We start from the raw sequence: 18011 nt of genomic DNA on the forward strand, positions 1-18011 counted from the left end.
ATAACTTTCAATATAGTAGAAGATGGAATCTATAGATATTGACATCTATTGTGTGTTCCAGATGTTGTAGGTCTTTGACATCATATTATGAAGGAAGCATACTATTCTCGATATTTTATTAACCCAGGTTCTATAAAGATTTATTACGATATTAAAGAGATTTACTAGTGGCCTGGGATGAAGAAAGATATTGCTGAGTTTGCATCACAGTATCCTAATTGTCAGCAGGTGAAGGTCGAGCACTAGAAACACAGTGGGATGACTTAGGAGAGACACATTCCATTGTGGAAGTGGAAGGAAATAAATATGGACTTTGTTACAGGTTTGCCTCGCTCACTATAGAAGTTTGATTCCATTTGGATGATTATTGATAGGCTGATGAAATTAGCCCATTTTTTACCAGTTAAGACCACATTTAGCTAAAACTTTTAAAGTTCTATACATTAGAGAGATTGGAAGATTGCATGGTGTCCCTATATCAATTATTTCATGTAGAGGAGCACAATTCACATCACACTTTTGGAAATCCTTGCAGAATGGTTTGGGGATGTAGGTAAACATTCGTACAACAGTTCATCCTCAGACTAACGATCAAGCTTCGTGTACAATCCAGACACTCAAGGATATATTATGAGAGTGTATGCTATATTTTAAAAGAAATTGGGATAATCACTTACCACATATCTAGTTTACTTATAATAATAGCTATCATTCCAGCATCGATATGACACCATATGATGATTTATATGGAAGAAAATGTAGATCCCCTTTTAGTTAGTGTGAGGTTGGAGAATCAGGATTGTTTAGACCAGACTTACTGCAATAGGCTATGGAATAAGTTAAGTTAATTAAAGGACAACTGTTGACAGCTCAAAGCTGTCAGAAACTATACTCGAATGTTAGGTGGCGAGACAAAAGTCTGATATTGATGGTTGGTTCCTTCTGAATGTTTCACATATGAAGGGTGTTATGAGGTTTGGAAAAAAGGGCAAGTTGAGCCCTAGGTATGTTGGGCCTTACCATATCTTGAAATGGATAGGCCGAGTTGCCTATGATCTAAATTTACCTTTATAGTTAGAAGCAGTACACATTGTTATTCATGTTTCTATGTTATGAAAGTATATTGGAGATCCAACACGTATAGCACCAACAAAACATGTTCAAATATTAGAGGAGCTATCTTATGAAGAAGTCCCTGTTGTCATAGTAGATTGCCAAATAAGAAGATTGAGAAATAATGATATAGCTTCTGTGAAAGTTTTGTGGAAGAACCAAAATATTGAGGAGCTAACATGGAAAGTTCAAGAGGACATGAAACCCAAATATCTCCACCTATTCGTTCCTTTAGAGTTGGTCTCCATATTTGAATATATGAGGTATTTTACTTATGAGATATATGAATTATTGTATTGTTTCTGACATATATTACTATTATTCGAGGATGAATGTCCCTAAGGGGGGAAGGATGTAACACCCCGCCCATTTAAACGTTGAAATTAATTTATACTGTTGGAATAAGAATAAGACATCTTAACATATTAGGAAGGATGTTTTATGATTTTTTTTAATTTCACAAAGTTTGTATGTTAAGTGTGAAAGTGAAGGAAGTTGTATAATAAAAGTGGGTAAAAGGTATCGTAAATGTCGTTAAGGAATTCTCAAAAAATTAGGTCACATGTCTTAGCACTTTTCTCCTAATATATGAGGAGTTAGAATGTCCATGACCTATCATATCAAAGGTCTACACGTCTAGTTTCCAATTAACTAAACCGTTTGTCCATACTACTTCAGAATTAAGAGATATTTGCATTTTCATGAGACTACGCAAGTAGGCACCTCAAGTGGGTCCCCAAAGCTCTAAATCAGTTTTGCTTTATATATATCCATCTCCTTCAGTTTTTTTCCATTAACACTAATCAAAAAACCTAAAAAATCATAATACAATCCACTAAAGCCTCCATGGGTATTTATCTTTCCAACTCGGATGTTTAACAGAAGTTCCTCTACGTTGTGGTCTCATCATTGTGGTATAATTTTCTTATTGATTTAGGCTCCATTTGATATTGCTAAAAGGAGGAAGATATTTAAGCCCCTTCTTTCAAATATTTTGTTTGAGGTAATTGGTGTCTTACAACTCTCCTTCATAAGTCCATAACCTAGTATCATTTTTATAGATTTTCGAGTTGCGTGGTGGTGTGTTTGATATTGTGGCTGTGGGCAGCCTCTTTTTCTTAGTTAGTTTGGCTATTATTATTGTTTATTGATGGTGTTAAGATAATTGAGGGAATGAGAGGTTGGTTTGATTCTTGTTGGAGTCGCATTCAATGGTTGTTGGATTGAACGACATAAAGAATGCCTAGTTATGCTCCTCGGAAGCTTGTCGCTCCTTCGAGATGTTGCTATAATTTCTTTATTGGATTTTGCTGATGTTTATTGTTGTTATTGACCTCGTTTTATGTATTGTACTTGGCTGGTCATAAGTTTGACACAAGCACCTTATCGATTAGTTGTGACTTGTTCTTACAGCCTTGTTGATTTTCATATTATAGAACTATTTTTGGTTGGCCAAGCTTCGTAGAGTCTCCTTTTGGGATTTGGTTGGGAGGAATGTTAAGGCTATGTTTTTCTCTTCTAGCATGATTCTAATGGCCTATGCTTGTCATGTCCTATTTATAATCGTTATATGACTTGTAGCCTTATCCTATTAAGTTGGCTACCACCATATGCTTAATGTATATCACCGACACTCTGTTCCTTGCCTAGTAGCCTAGAAAACCATGCTATGATTATATTTTGATAAATTATGATTACTTGTTATTGTTGTGATATTTTATTATCTAGATGCCACCTATGACCTTACTTTGGCCTCAACAAACACTGACACGGCAAGGTTCTTGAGCATACATACTGATTTATTGTATCGAGCCTATAAGCCGGGTAGACCAAGCTTATAGGCCAGGTATACTAAGTCTACAAGCCAGGTAGATCGACCATAAAGTCCGAGTAGACCGTACCTATAGGAAGGGCAGGTCGCACCTACGGGCAGCATATATGTATTATACCACAGAGCTTTAGAGTTTCATTGTTTCATGGAAAATGTACATTCAGACAGTTCAGATCAGATTTTCATTGGTATCCAAGTAAGGGGGGTAAATATGGGTATTTAGAGATTGTTTGCATTCATAAGGACTTATTGTGATTGTGTGCTATTTGTACCTACCAGGCTTATGGGGTCCAGGTTAGGTTATTACTTGTTATGTGTTATATTGTCTGGTTATAGGGAGATACGGTATTGTACTTGTGTTTCATCCCTTCCCTTTTCGTTCAGTACTTATACTTTAGTTTCAGCTCTCTATTTTCCTTACATGCTTGGTACATTATTCAGTACTGATACCCCTTGCATGGGGTTAATGTATTCATGCCTGTAGATTTTGAGTGACAATCAGACAGACCTACTGCATAGCATAGCTGAGCTTCAACGATTTGGTCGGCTCCTTCCTTTTAGCGGTCGCCTGAATCTTAAAGGTTTGCCTTTTTGCTATTTATAGTTTTTGGGTAGGTTGGGGCCCTATCCCACAAAGTATTATATTCATAGAGGCTTGCAGACTAGTCTGTTGGGTTGTATAGATGCGATGGTGTCCATTTTGGCCTTTAATGTTTATTAATTGCATCTTGGAGACAATTGAGCCTTGTTGTTGGGTTGGTAGTAGTTAGCAGCTTAATGGCCTAAAGTACATTATGTATAATGCTCTTAGTTATTATATAGAGGTCATGGTGGCCTTAACATCTTGCATAGCGTTTATACTTTTTTAGATATCATGATGGCCTTGACGGCCCAATTAGGACTTATGTGCTACCTGCTTATTGCTTTATATGAATTATTGGGAGTAGTTGTTTTCTTTCTAGAGCTGTTGACAGGGGCCTTGCTGACCAAGGGATTATTTTTAAGACGAGAAAAACTTGTTTGTTTTCTTGATTGTGTGTGGCTGCCATGCTCCAGTAGCAAGTGGTTCAGTAGGTCTAGCTTTGGCCTAAGTTTTGGCATTAGGTTTCAGTTGCACCCTTTGAGTTTGGGGTGTGACATCAACTTTCATGAGCCCCTCCATCGCTCATGATACATTCTACCATCCGTAATGGGTCCTATGGTGATCGTTCCTCAATTGGCCTAGACCCCCTCCCTACCACGAACCCTTGTATGGTATGTGGTGCACTTAACAACCCATCTTGGGTCCCATGGAGAGGGTGTCCGACAATTATTCTTTGAGGTTATTTTGGATATTTCCCATTCTTTAATTATCGAAGCTATGTCATTTTTGAGTATTGTCTAAGCCTATAACTATCCAAACACTCAAATTTTTGCTCATTCCCTCTCAAACCACTCTATATAGAAATTCTCTCTCTAGAAAACTCTCACAATGATCTTTCTTCTTCTTCTTCAATTCAAGCTAGGGTTTCAAGACAAATTCCAAGCCTCTATTTCTAGAGTTTGCTTGTAGGCTTTGATGTAATACCCCAAAATTTGGAAATTCGGAAAATGGGGATCAAAACATAAAAATTCAGAAACTTGTAAATATTAGAACCAGATGATGACCACGGAAGGCCATCATGGGCCATGGCATGCACCGCGCCCCATGACGAGCCACTGTGGTAGTAACCTTACATCTTAGTCCTACATGGTGAGGTCCATTACAAGGGACCACAGACCATGGTCAGCACCATGGGATGTGAAGCCCTCTATGGCGACCCCTTCCCAAATGCCCCAAAAAATATTCCCAAGACAAGGACAATGCCTCACCACTACGGGCCGTGTAGACCTTCACAGACCGTGGTAGGTTCTGTTGTGGTCACTCCTGTAGGCCACCCTTCAGGTCTTTCTATGGTCCACTAACCGTGATGCATTCCACGGCTTGAAAATACAATTCATCAAATCCATAAAAATAGTGGAAGCATTAGTCAAACCAAATGGTATTACCACAAATTCAAAATGACCATACCTTATTTGAAATGCCATTTTGGGAATATCACATTCCCTTACCCTTAGTTGATGACAACCAGAATGGAGGTCAATCTTAGAGAAGTGACTTGCTCCTTGTAATTGGTCAAACTTATCATCTATCCCTGGAATTGGATATTTGTTTATGAGGATGACCTTATTCAGTTGCCGATAGTCTATACACATTTGGAGTGACCCATCTTTCTTCCTAACAAACAACACGGGAGCAACCCATAGTGAAATACCTGGCCTTATGAAACCCTTATCCAATAAATCCTTCAATTACTCTTTCAACTCCTTAAGTTCGATTAAAGACATATAGTAAGGAGGAATAGAAATAAGTTGGGTATTGAAAAGAAGATTTATGCCAAAGTCAATTTCCTTTTCAGGAGGAACACCAGGCAAATCATCAAGAAACACATTGGAAAACTCATTAACTATAGGGACCAACTAATGAGTAGGATTTTCAGAGTCAACATCCCTAGCTTACACAATAGGATAAATGCACCCTTTAGAAATCATTTTCCGGGCCTTAAAACATGAAATGAACCAACCCTTAACCACTGAATCATCACCCTTCCATTCAAGAATAGGCTCATTAGGAAAGTAAAACTTAACCACACGAATCCTACAACATATAGATGCATAAGCGACATGTAACCAATCCATACCAAGAATGATGTCAAAATCGTTCATGTCAAGTTCAACAAGATCACATGGAATAACTTTATGTAAGACCGACATAGGACAATTTCTATAGGCTCACTTAGCTACTACCGAATCACCAACAGGAGAATAAATCAAAAAAGGTTCTAATAACACTTTGAGGCACACATCAAATCTCATAGAAAGGTAAGGAGTAACAAAAGATAAGTTGGCACACGGATCAGGAAATGCATAGACACCAAAGTTAAGACCCATAACATACCCGTGACCACATCGGGAGTCTCATCCACATCTTGCCAAGCATTAAGAGCATAGACTCAGTTGGTACGTTGACCACCCTAAGGTTGAGCTTAGACTCCTTGTTGCACTTTGTAAGGAACCGGAAATATGAAAGGTTCTAAGCCACAACACGAAGGATGAATTTTTAGAAAATTGCAGAAACTGGCATTAGAAACTGACCATGAAAACCTCTACGGACTGCGGTAAGCACCACGGATTATGAAGCCCTCCGTGGTGAGTCCTCCCCAGATCCTCAAGATATTTCCCAAGGCAGGGTCCACAGATGACCACTATGGGTCATATAATGCTCCACGGACTATGATGTGTCCTCGTGGTGGATATCTTGCAGGCCACATGCAAAACCGTACCACAACCACACTTTATGGGTCGTGATGTGTTTCACGGGGCATCAAGGCAGTCGTGAAGAAACTTCAGAGACTATCCTATAAGTTTTCCAAAACCTTTTCTCAAGTCAAACATTATGGGACCCCACCACAGGCCGTGGTGATCACCACGGACCATGTAGGGCCCTTGTGAAGTTCTTTTCGGCTAGATTTTTTAGGAGGTATTTTAGTCATTTCATGCATTTTAAATCAAAGTGGTGTCGTTTTGGGGGTAAAATAAACTCATCGAAAGATCCTAAGACCTTCCAAGACCTCATTCTCACCCAATTCTCAAATCATAAATTCTCTCTCTAGAAAACAATCCTCTCAAGACTCTCTTCTTCTCCTACAAGACATATTAAAGGATCAAGCTAGGGTTTCCAAATTTCTTCAAATTTTTTTCTAAAATTCAAAGTGATTTAAAGCAAGGTATGTGGGGATTGATTAATGGGTTCCTTTCACCCATGAAGTACCAAGTTTTTCTCAAAGTTTCTTTCAATTTACGTTGATTATCAGCCCTAGTTTTGATGAATTGCATTGGGATGATTTAATTCTATTTTTAGATGTTATCAATGATCATTATATGCATATTTTCATATGAATTGCATGATTTTAAGTTTAATTATGAATGCCCATGCATGAAGCTTTTTTTAAGTTAAGATTATGAAGTCAAAGATGATTTTCACAAATAGATTATGAGTTTAATGATCGACAAGTAAAGTTTTTATAGTTTAAAGTTGAGATTATAATCTTAGGATGAAAGTTATAATGATGATCAAAGTTAAAGAGGAATATATGAGTTAATCAAGAGTTAAATAATTTGTAAAGATGGTTTTCAAGGAGTTATAGCTTGGATTATGATTTTGAAATTAAAGTTGAGATAATGATCAGAGTTAAGATTATTAGATGTTCAAAGATGGTGAAAGGATAATTCTTACTAAGGATATGGATTCTTATGAATCACCAAGTTAGATGAGCTACTTCTAAATATTTTAAAAATGGATTGATAGGCAGTTAGTATCTTTTCTTACTATGTTATGATTATGTTTTATGAGCTTTCCTTAGGATATTGACTAAGCACCAAGAGAACTTCTAGGTGGGGTTCAGTCGGATAACGTAGTTGGTTATCCAAGGGATCCTAGTAGCAACCTAAAGTCTCAAAAAATGTTACCCATGTAGGTTGCATTCATGGCCTAGCTAGTGGATCCACATAGCCCAGTTGAGTTGAGTTGAGTTATATTTAGAGTATGCCCTAGTAAGGTAGTCTCCCATGTTTTAATACAGGAGTCATCGACCTGTCTTAATGCAGGAGTCATTGAATTCCATGTAGTAGCTCGTATGGTCTTAGTTTTTGATTAATGGTCTTATCCCACACAAGTTGAAGTTACGCTTTAAGATTCCAAGCTATGAGTTCATGATGAAGTTTTATGATATGCATTGACCAAGAGTTTATTATATTTTACAATTGCTTTAGAGCTATACTCATGTTCATTATGATTTGGTCATGCATCTTATGGCATATTGATATATCCTTTTATTTATTCATGCATACCTCACATACTTAGTACATTTAAACGTACTAACACATATTTTACCTACATTATCTCATAATATAGGGATGGACGACACTCGCGATTACCCTGCTCGTGGCTAGAGTTTGCTTTAGAGTTCTAAGAGTTGGTTAGTTCTCGTTCTACCGAGGACAAGACTTTATTTCATGTTTATTTTGCTTAGACATTTCTTCTTTTGCTAGGGTAGGCTAGGATCTTGTCCTAAGCCCCCATCAAAAGTTAAACTAGAGGCATGTTTAGATGATGTTATGGTATAGTCCGATTTGGACGTTTATAAAGTTAACTCCCCTTGGTCTCTTTTTCCACTTAGTGCTTTCTTCCGCTTATCTTTATGTTATTCTTACTTTATGTATGCAATGAGTTCTAAGATGACTTATGGTTGAGGTCCTTCGCATCTCGATTATCGTGTTATGACTAGGCCTTAGATCGGGTCGTGATAAACTTGGTATCAAAAAATAAGGTCTAGAAGAGTTCTAGGGAGTCTAACATGCCACGTTAAGTAGAGTCCTATTCATTGGTGTGAAGAACGCCATATCCATAAATAGGAGGCTATAAAACATTTTAGGAAAGGTCTCACTTCTTTCATAATCTATGTCGTACGGTAGAGTGGTTAAGTCTTTTCTCTCTAACACTCGTTCTTTGCAATTTTCAGAATATGTCACCATGAAGATATCGAGTTAGAAGAAATAAGGTTGAATAGGATCAATAAGCTCCGAATGACCCTGTGAATGATCAAGTTTCCAATGCCGAGTTCCGAGCGTCTTTTCACGTACTTTCTTAAGATGCTACGGATCAAGTAAAATGTGAGGTGGTTGCTCCATGAATCAGAATGCTAGTATGGCAGCAATAGGAGTTTAATATTTCATGAGGATAAATCCTTTGGAGTTTTAGGGTTCTAAAGTTGATGAGGATCACCAAGAGTTTGTAGATACCATCCATAAGATTGTTGAGATCATGGAGGTTAGCCTGATTGAAAAGGAGGAGTTGGCAACGTACCAATTGAGGGCTGTTGCTCAAATTTTATTTGATCAATAGAAAAATGAGAGGCCTGGAGAGGCAGAGCCCCTCATTTGGGATGAGTTCAAGAGAGTGTTTCTTGATCATTATTTCCCACTAGAGTTGAGGGAGGCCAAGGTGCAAGAGTTTATCAACCTCAAGCAAGGGGTATAAGTGTGAGAGAGTATGCCCTCAAGTTTGCTCAACTGTCAAAATATAACCTATTCATGATTGCCTACTCAAGAGCTCATATGAGCAAGTTTGTATTGGGTGTGTCAGATATAGTTGCAACAGAGAGAAAAATGGCTATGTTAATCCAGGAGATGGATATTTCTAGACTCATGACCTATGCAGAGAAAGTGGAGAGTGAGAAGCTAAAGGTGAGAAATAGGGAGTCTAAGAGGCCAAGGACTGATGATGGTGAGTTCTCTCATGCTAAGTCTGAAAGTGGTGGACGTTCTCATTTTCACCAAAAGAACTCCGTCCATGCGTCTTCTAGTGCTACTACTCTAAGGTTTGACAAATATATGGTGACCAACCCTAATCTCAAGGAGGTGCTCCCATTGGCCAGGCTTCTCCCGTATGCAAGAAGTATGGTAGAAACAACAAGGGTGAATATGTAGTCGGATTGAATATTTGCTATCTGTGTGGTAAGATGGGTCATCATGATAAGGAGTGAAAGGTTAAGGATGCATGTCCTCAAGTCCAAGTTGCTCAAGGTGTCCAAGGGCAACCAAAGGGTGGTCAATGCAACAATAGGTTCTGTGTTCTCTATGGTAGGAAAGAGGTGGAGGACACACCCGATGTTGTTACCAAAATATTACGGGTCTTTTATGTCACGACCCAACTCTGTAGGCCATGACTGGTGCCCGAGTTGGGCACCCATACGTACCCTTAACCCCACTTAGTACATTAATCGAATAAACATGGTTAATGATTAGAAGGGATCTCTAAACAGATATAATGCACGAGGGCCGATAGGCCATCACGAAACACAAAAAACCCAAAACATATATACAAAACCCACATCTCATGTCTACAGACCTCTACGGAATGATATCCTAGTCATATGACGGGACAGGGCCCCGCCGTACCCCTAAACAACGTATATATATATACAACAGAAAGTGTCCGTACCAAAATAGGGCTCCGAACAACGGAGCACTGTCGACCAACATGGTGGATGTCCTAAGCGAGCGGATTAGCAAAACAATCGTCTATACCTGCGGGCATGTAACGCAGCCCCCGAAGAAAGGGGGTCAGTACGGAAAATGTACTGAGTATGTAAAGCATGGACTGAAATCAGTAAAGTCATTACCAGAGCAGAATGTGCAAAAATGAGCAAAATATCAAAAAATATCAAATGTTGATCAAAACCTAAGATAATGTATGCAGAAAAACATATGCCATATCCGGCCCCATTATGGGACTCGATGAACAAACGTGGTCACCCTCCCATCATTGGCGCCACAGCACAGCATAAGACTAGAGTAGGGAATATCTCCGTAACAGATCATATCATATCAGATGACCATATCAAATCATATCATATCATGTCATATCATATCATATCATAAGCAAATGTGTACATGGCACAGCATAACTCCGTGGCATAACATACACCACCCCATGTACATGTCATACCTTCCCCCTCAAGTCGGGACACGGCGAACAATGCAGAGAAGTACGCACGATAACAAAACCTAGCCCGGGCTCGGTGAAGGAAGCATTGGGGTATCCACGAGTGGAGTAGTGAGAAACTAATGCAAATTAAATCATATTTAAGACTCGATGGAATAATCAGAATGAGCTATCATGTAAAAATCGAGACAACAGTCATGTCAATTACCTTTCAAAAGTTACCCTGGATTATATCAAAATAAATCTTCTAGAATCATATACAGGTATCGAAGCATAATAAAATACCTTTCGGAAATTAAGAAATTGGCCATCCTAGTGGCTCTAGGAATAGGAACTTATTTGAAATTATATAAAAGCATATTTTTGTTTCATAAATACCATGCCCAAAAGAAAGATTAACTTTACGTACTTATGCCAAAATATACCAAGAGAAAGAATAAGCTTTACATACTTATGACAAAGATATTCCAAAAGAAAATAAAGGATAGGCTTCACATACTTATGACAAAGACATGCCAAAAGAAGAGAAAGGATAGACTTTACATACCTCTTACGGATTACTCTTAACTATGCTCGCCTCGTTGTCTCTTGAACCTATTTAACATGAAATTAATACTAAGGTTAATAACCTTTCACTTTCCAATTCCAACTCTACAACCAAGTCTCCATAGAGGTCCTTTCCTTATTCATTTCCCTCAACTATTCATTACTAGCTCCGAATCTACCAAAAATCGGGCAGCATCTCCCCTATAACTTCAACATCCCCGAGTTCTCAACTCGGCCATAATGTCAACAACCATACCAAAAACAACAGCCAGCAGCATGTATACAAGTAAATCACTTCAAATTTACACAATACAAGCTCCAAATAACTCGTTCAAAACTACGATACCAAAGTAGAGTTTTTAACCTTTATTTCGTAAAATATTTAATCATACCAAATGGAGGGTCGCGTGGCTGCAACCAGAAGCACCCATGTCCAGTTTTGAGTACTTTACAGCCCTGAAACACGTAATTAAACCACCACCAAACTGCAGCACCACCAAACAACACACTACGCGACTTCGATTTAACTACTACGACTTCCATTTAGTTTGTTTCTAACGTCAAGCATCCTTATACATTTTTTACACTTCCATAATATTTTAAGACATGTAATATACTTTATAACATCCTCATAAAGTTCAATTGAAAGATAAAATTCCCGAAATTCACCAAAACTCGCCTCAGAATTTCCTTTAGCGCAGCTGAAACTTATTGGCTGTTTGGTAACGTTTTGGGATGCTTCAAACCATAAAATTTCATTACTAATAATTTCATAACATCATGGTATAACTCATATAATTAATTCTTGGAACGGAATTGGAGAACTTACCTTTTTCTCCTCCCAAAACCGTAGCTCTTTCCTTTTTTCTACCTTAATTTCTCTTCTCTTCTCTTTTTTTCTTGTAATTTCGTTTTCCTTGCTCTTGAACACTCTAGATGAGTGTGGAAATTAATGAGTCATAAGACTCATATATACAACAACAACAACAACCCAGTGAAATCCCACATCGTGGGGTCTGGGGAGGGTAGAGTGTACGCAGACCTGACTCCTACCAATGTAGGACGGCTGTTTCCGATAGACCCTCGGCTCAATAAAAGCATAGAAAAAGGTCAGACAAGAATATTAGAGTAAATAAGTAGATGACGAAAACGGTCCAAACAATAGTATAATCAAAGCACAAAAACAGTAGATATTATTATTGGATAATAACATAAATACCATAAATAACATACAACAGAATACAAGAAATGATAGTGCGTTAATACGCCTACGAATAAGGGAGAATAAAACCACTATGTACTAGCCTTCTACCCTAATGTGTGTCCTCCACACCCTCCTATCTAGGGTCATGTCCTCGGTAAGTCATAAATGCGCCATGTCCTGTCTGATCACCTCTCCCCAATATTTCTTCGGCCTACCCCTACCTCTTCTGAAACCATCCATGGCCAGCCTCTCACATCTCCGCACTGGTGCATCTGGGACTCTCCTCTTCACATGCCCAAACCATCTCAGTCGCGTTTCCCGCAACTTGTCTTCCACCGAGGCCACTCCTACCTTTTCTCGAATAACCTCATTTCTAATCTTGTCACTCCTGGTATGCCCACACATCCATCTCAACATTCTCATCTCGGCAACCTTCATCTTTTGCACGTGGGAGACCTTAACTGGCCAACACTCTGCCCCATATAACATAGCTGGTCTAACGACCACTTTGTAGAACTTGCCCTTAAGTTGCGGTGGCACCTTCTTGTCACATAACACACCGGAGGCGAGCCTCCATTTCATCCATCCTGCCCCAATACGGTGTGTGACATCCTCGTCGATCTCTCCGCTGTCTTGCATGATAGAACCAAGGTACTTAAAACTACTTCTCTTTTGGATGGCTTGGTCCCCAAGCCTAATTTTCGTGCCAACCTCTTGAGGTGTGTCACTGAACTTGCACTCTAGGTACTCTGTCTTGGTCCTACTCAACTTAAACCCCTTAGACTCCAAGGTGTATCTCCACTCTTCCAGCTTAGCGTTAACTCCGCTACGAGTCTCATCGATGAGGACTATGTCGTCCGCAAAAAGCATACACCATGGCACCTCACCTTGAATATGTCGCGTCAATCCATCCATCACCAAGGCAAATAGGAACGGGCTAAGAGCTGATCCTTGGTGCAACCCCATCATAACTGGGAAGTGTTCTGAGTCCCCTCCTACTGTCCTTAACCTGGTTTTGGCACCCTCGTACATGTCCTTGATCACCTTTATGTACACTACAGGTACACCTTTAGCCTCCAAACATCTCCACAGTATCTCTCGTGGGACTTTATCGTAAGCCTTTTCCAAGTCGATGAACACCATATGCAAGTCTCTTTTCCTCTCCCTATATTGCTCCATTAGTCTCCTCATAAGGTGGATGGCTTCTGTAGTTGAGCGTCCCGGCATAAATCCGAACTGGTTCTCTGAAATAGACACGCCTCTCCTCACCCTCATCTCTACCACTCTTTCCCACACTTTCATAGTATGGCTTAGGAGCTTAATACCTCTATAGTTGTCACAGCTCTGGCTATCCCCTTTATTTTTGTAAAGCGGGATCATGATGCTCGATCTCCATTCTACGGGCATCGTTGTCATCGTAAAGATGACATTAAATAACCTAGTCAGCCATTCCAAACCTACCGAGCCCGCACTCTTCCAAAATTCTCCAGGGATCTCATCAGGTCCGGTCGCTCTTCCCCAGCGCATCCTACGAACAGCATCCTTAACCTCATCGATCGTAATACTCCTACAACCCCCAAAATCGTGACTCCTTCCTGTATGTTCCAAATCTCCCAACATAATTTCTCTTTCCCCTTTGTCATTCAAAAGTTTATGGAAGTATGACTGCCATCTTTGTTGTTGTTGTTGTAAGACTCATATATATATATACACTACTTTAGGGGTGACACATGTCATCCCCCAAGTGGTGACACGTGTCAAGTTCTAAGTGGCGACACATGTCAAGACCTAAGTGGTGACACGTGTCAAGATCTCATTGGTCCAACACACCACTTTCCTTCAATCACGGGATGCCATGTGGCATGTGGGGCCCATATGAATCTTCTTGAAGACTTTATGAAATTCCTATTTTACCCCTAGCCTTCCACAATATTACCATAGGCCACTTTGCCAACTTTCCTTTTTGCCCTTTGCCTTTTCCATTATTTCCACACTATTAATGATCATAAATAATATTCATATCCAACTTGTATATTAAATAAATTTTGGAAGATGGTCATTCCCTTAACTTTACCACAGCTACCCTAAAACATCCAACCGTATAAAATATGGGATATAACATTCTCTATGAGAAATTTCAATTTTTGCCCCTCACCTTTTATAATATTTCCAAGTTGAAATTCTAATTTAGTCATAAGAATTTTATATCCAACAAGATCAAACATAGCCTTGTCCTTGACTTGTTACCATTATCTCCAAAATATCCTAATGTGCAAAATACGGGTTATAACATTCTTCCCCCCTTTTGAATATTCATCCTCGAATGTTAAACTAACCTCATGGGGTGTTTTCATACTTCGGGCGGTTCCTCTTATTGTTATCCTTTTAATCATGCTCATTCCTTATCCCTTTTTTCATGTTTTTTAAGGTGCCAAAAAGCGTAAGTTATAACTTTACCATGCTGCATTAAGACACAACCTATTCTTACACCCGAAGCATCACAATAAATAACATACCTATCTGGTCCATCTGGAAAAGTTAGAACTGGAGCTGTAGTCAACTTCTCTTTCAATAACTGAAAGGTTCGTTGACAGGAACGAGTCCACTAGAATTTAACTCCCTTCTGAGTTAATCTTGACAGTAGTGCTGAAATTGAAGCAAATTTCTCTATAGATATCCTATAATAACTTGTTAATCCCAAGAAGCTGCGTACCTATGTAAGTGTCATCGGCCTAGGCCAGTTCTTTACGGCCTCGATCTTCAGTGTATCTACCCGAATACCATCAGCCCTAACAATATATCCCAGAAGTGCCATAGAAGTCAACCAAAATTCACATTTGGAAAATTTAGCATACAATTTCTGGTGTCAGAGTACTATAAGTACCGCTCTCAGATGATTGGCATGCTCTGCTTCTGACCGAGAATAAATCAGAATATCATCAATAAATATAATCATGAACATATCCAAGAATGGTCTAAATACCCGATTTATCAGGTCCATGAATACCGCTGGAGCATTTGTCAGGCCAAAAGACATCACTCTGAACTCGTAATAGCCATATTGGGTCCAGAATGTTGTCTTTGGTTTATCTGATTCTCTTACCCGCACCTGATGATAACCCGATCACAAGTCTATTTTTGAAAACCACTTAGCACCCTCCAACTGATCAAATAAATCATCAATCCTGGGAAGGGGCTGTTTATTCTTAATGGTTACCTTATTCAGCTGCCTGTAATCAATACACATTTGCAGCGACCCATCTTTCTTTTACACAAATAATACCGGGGCTCCCCAAGGTGAAGTACTCGGTCTGATGAAGCCTTTTTCCAGTAAGTCTTTTAACTGCTCTTTCAGCTCTTTTAATTCTGCAGATGCCATTATATATGGAGGAATATATATCATATGGGTATCTAGCAGCACATCTACGGTAAAGTCTATCTCCCGTTTGGGAGGAAGGCTTGGAAGCTCGTCTGGGTATATATATGAGAATTCATTAACTACGGGAACTGACTGAAGGGTTGGCGCTTCCGCTTCCAAATACTGTATGCGAACCAGGTGATAAACACAACCTTTTCTGATCATTTTTCTCGCCTTAAGATAGGAAATAAACTTCCCTCTCGGCGATGCTGTATTAACTGCCCATTCCATCACTGGTTCTCCTAAGAATTGAAAATATACTCAAACTACTAGGTCTTACACGAGTCCTCATTCCCCGTTATGGGTTTCCTTTTTTGGTACTTGAGAATATTGTGATCCCTCTTTGGCTTAATATAATATGGTCTCGCGCCTTGCCGGTGATTTCTCTCGGGAGTTTCACTTACTGAGGTTTCCTTACTTTTCACCTCCTTCTAATAGTTTGATCTTTTTGTTTTTTATCTACTTACCCTCTTTATTTCCCAAATATCGCTCTACTAAAATCTCCAATTTAACCTACAGTCAAATAATAGTAGAGTACGTTGTAACAGTTGTACCTTTTATTCTTATTGTCGCTCGATCTTTGGTACCCTAGCGTGATTAATGCCTTCCTTACTGTGACACCAGTTGTTGGAACTCACATGTCCACCGATATAATCGTACGTGGGACATCCTACACATTCATATATATATATATATATGTATATATTCACTATCAACTAGACTACAAAATAGCTCCAAACGCTGTTCAAGCATATCGTTGTTCTAGAGCTGTGATGTACTTTCTGTCTCTTCACCAGCCTAGTCTACATCATCTTACGCGGCCTCTTATGATTTATAGCCATTCCATAAACTCTAGTTTTCCCTCAAGTTACTCTAGCCTCTCATTTGTGTCTTACGTCTGAATATATAGAATTCTTGCATACTTCTCAGGGGGTCACCCATCCTAATACTACTCTCGCCCAAGAACGCTTAACTTCGGAGTTTTGATGGGATCCGGTGTGTTAGTGCTGGTATGATCGCATCCATTTCCTCGTTTTACTTTTATTACATTATTGGGAGCGAGTCGAGATCTTACAGATTCTGAGATACTTTCGTAACACATCCATCTTTTACAATTACTATTTTACCCTTTTTGATCCTCAATCTTTACTTTTTGCTTTCGTGCGTGACTATCTTTCGTCCTGGACTACCAGATTCCTGAGGGTAGTGATCGCACCATCCATCAAGGTCTCTACCAATGATTCTTCACACGGTCTCAGATACCGCAGCTTATATCTATTTATTATTAGCCTCGAGATCCATCCATCTGTTATAGGATCTCATTTGGAGTGTAAGCGTTCCCATATACATATGATAGCATCAGTTGATTTTCTTTTACGCTTGTATTTCTCTTGTCCACTTCCTCCTTTAGGGTGTACCCATGTCATCCTCTGTTCATTTTCAACTATTCATGTGTAAATGATTCTGTTTTAACATATTTAACATACCGCACCATGTCTACACCTTCTATTAGAACATCTATACTTTAGGTTGCCTCTATAAAAAACCTTAGTACAACCATGGGTTGCTTAGTATTCTCGATGAATAGTACACAATCTAGTCCAAGTACTGGTACTCGAGTCATATAACTAATGTAGTAGTTTAGTCGAAGCTACATTCAATTCATCCCAATCAGTACGTCACTAGTGCTTATGGCTGTGTCCGATTCTCCATTCGGGGCACTTATACTCTGATGACACATGTTTCACATTTTGTTATCACAGTTTTTCCCAATGGATACTACTTGTTCCTTTAATAATTTCATAATGCCTCGGTTGTTTTGTAATTTCTGTTCTTTCTCCTCTAGGTATCCCACTATTTTCCAATATGGAGGTACATATACATAATACCCTTTTCTGCCTCATGAGCTTTAATCCTTATCGTGTACCCGATACTAACTCCTAATCTTACTCACGACCATATCTTGTAGTTTCTTCCTTACTAAGCTTTACTTATTTCCATAACGATTCTCGTATATTCACAGTATACCCTACTCGTATAACACTTCTTCACCTTCCTCACAATTCTTGCTACAGGTTAATTCTAGTTGGTGAGGAAAACGTATTCAACCTTTGTCTAAATCATCCCTCCGTATTGTAGGCCCTAATGAATCACCCCAGCATTTTTCCACCACATGAAACACGTGACCTTGAATCGCCTATAAATTTATGTTTTTCCATTCACAGGTTACACCTCCAATTAGTCGACTAGGAACTGATAAGATGTCCCTATACAACATTTTCCCAACCTCCACCAGAGAGGAACTAATATCCAC

The 18011-nt window shown here is 39.1% G+C and overlaps 1 pseudogene; it reads right to left on the reverse strand.

Moving 5' to 3' along the window:
* Nucleotides 1–16600: 16600 nt before the first annotated feature.
* On the reverse strand, nucleotides 16601–16721 carry LOC129904882 (5S ribosomal RNA; annotated as a pseudogene).
* Nucleotides 16722–18011: the final 1290 nt, after the last annotated feature.

Source organism: Solanum dulcamara, chromosome 1 (assembly GCF_947179165.1).
Source record: "Solanum dulcamara chromosome 1, daSolDulc1.2, whole genome shotgun sequence".
In the NCBI taxonomy this organism is placed as follows: domain Eukaryota; kingdom Viridiplantae; phylum Streptophyta; class Magnoliopsida; order Solanales; family Solanaceae; genus Solanum; species Solanum dulcamara.